We start from the raw sequence: 2,215 nt of genomic DNA, 5'->3' as shown, positions 1-2,215 counted from the left end.
TAAACTTGTAGCAGTTTCCATTAACTATGTCTCAGGTACCCAATTTTTGGCTCCCAAAAATTCTAAGACCAAACCTTTCCAGCTTCTAAATACATTATACTCAATCCGGCCTCAAAGGATCAATGCATTTTAATTTCATAGAATAAATTAGCTCACCTTTGTAACATGACCAGTTAAAAGACTCAAATAACTGATAATAAGGGCTAAAGTTCTATGATATTTTAAGACTTTTCTTCCTTGCATCAATCTTTTTCTTATCAATGTGCACTCTAGTAGAAGCTAGATCCTTCTTCTTATGAACTGTTGATACACCAACTCCTATAGCTTCTGTTGAAGCAACATTTATTCTTGGATATTGAATATTATTCTCATATTTGTTGTGTATGGTAGAAGTGGGGCAGGAGAGGTCACAAGGGTATTTTTTGGGTCTTCATTTAAAGCAATAGACTCTGAAATTGCTACTTTACTATTCAATTTGGGCTTTAAAGCATGAATTCTTGTATAGATCTTGGAAAATAAACCCATATCAATATATTTTGTTTGTAACATAAGCACATCGTACCTCTTGTAACATAACCACATTGTACCCATAAATAAGCTAAATTGATAAGTGGATGAACACATACAAGAAGAATCTGTCATAGTCCTATTGTTAGATTCCAATCCTTCTTCAGAGTATTGACACATATATCTCCGTTGCTTGCAATATTAGGGTGGAATATTTTTGTGAAAAAATACCCTGCAGTCCAAGCCAATCATTACTATTGAAAGATGGCAAAGTTTATTTCTCAGTTTTTACAAGTTATGCATCCCCCTTATATACTTGATGATTTAGATAAGCAATAAGTAGAAAAACAAAAAGAATGTCCTATAGGAAACTAAACATCTAAAGCAAACATAATATCCATTTAAGAGAATGTAAATTGGATGAAGCATCATTATAAGGATCAACAATTACCTCTGGGAGGAGAGTTTGGAAAATCAGGAGTTAGAACCAGTTTCATTCGAAAAACACCAAATTCATATGGAGTGCTAGCTACAGGAAAAAGCATCAATAAATGTAAATATAGCTCATGTTCCAAAAATCTAGTAATAACCATGCAAAAAAAACGAATTCAGATGCTTCAGTAAATGCAATATGAAAAAATGATCCCTTTCTCAAGCATAGAACATCCAAAATATGTTACATTGTTCTGGATTATTCTTTTAGAATGTACTTGGTCCTTCAATGTCCGCAACTGTGATTGAAAAAGTTGTCATCATTCACCACCACTTTTATACCTCCATGAGGTGATTCATCAAGACTCTTCAGCTCCTTTGCAATTTCATTTATCACCACGGGTGGGAGGTTCTTGTTTTCAGCATGTAACACAAGATATATATGTATTTATGTATGAAGATCCAGTTCAAAATGGAAAGCATCACAAAAATTTATGCCTGACAAAAACCATATTAACTGATCGTGAGCAACTTGAAATATAATAGCCTACATGCAATTTTCACCATTGTCTAGGATGTTGGGGTTTAACATTCTGTAAATTGAAGACTAATTGGAACTATGCACCTTTAATTCTAGCAAGTTCCAGTAAGAGATGAAAGGCCCCAACTATTTAGTGATGTAGGGTTTTTACTTTTGAAAGGAAGATCCAGTTCAAAATGGAAAGCATCACAAAAATTTATGCCTGACAAAAACCATATTAACTGATCGTGAGCAACTTGAAATATAATAGCCTACATGCAATTTTCACCACTGTCTAGGATGTTGGGGTTTAACATTCTGTAAATTGAAGACTAATTGGAACTATGCACCTTTAATTCTAGCAAGTTCCAGTAAGAGATGAAAGGCCCCAACTATTTAGTGATGTAGGGTTTTTACTTTTGAAAGGAAGAGGGAATTCCTTGTAGTAAAAAAATTAACAAATTTATGCCAAAAATCTATGCATGAGGAGAAAAAGGTATAAAAACATTCATAATATGCCAATTTAGTTGTAGGAAAACCTCTACCAGAGATAATTGAGTATCTATAATGACGTAAAAGGCCCCATCATCCATCATCAGGGTCAAGATTTTTACCATGTCCCACTGATACAATTGCCTGAAATTCAACTTGTAGCAATGGCTGAAAAAATCCACTTGCTGATTTAGCAGATGGAACCTCCCTATCTAGTAGGTAAGATGGAATTTCACAACTCTCATTTACCTTGAAGGCTTGAGA

The 2,215-nt window shown here is 34.0% G+C and overlaps 1 pseudogene; it reads right to left on the bottom strand.

The window, feature by feature from the left end:
- Positions 1-211: 211 nt before the first annotated feature.
- LOC149249181 (ubiquitin-conjugating enzyme E2 22-like) lies at positions 212-1,366 on the bottom strand (annotated as a pseudogene).
- Between the last annotated feature and the right edge of the window lie 849 nt (positions 1,367-2,215).

This window comes from Pinus tabuliformis, chromosome 7, assembly GCF_031772625.1.
Source record: "Pinus tabuliformis cultivar Carrire ecotype Pingquan chromosome 7, CPIR1, whole genome shotgun sequence".
Taxonomy (NCBI): domain Eukaryota; kingdom Viridiplantae; phylum Streptophyta; class Pinopsida; order Pinales; family Pinaceae; genus Pinus; species Pinus tabuliformis.
This window is presented reverse-complemented; position numbering and strand designations above follow the sequence as displayed.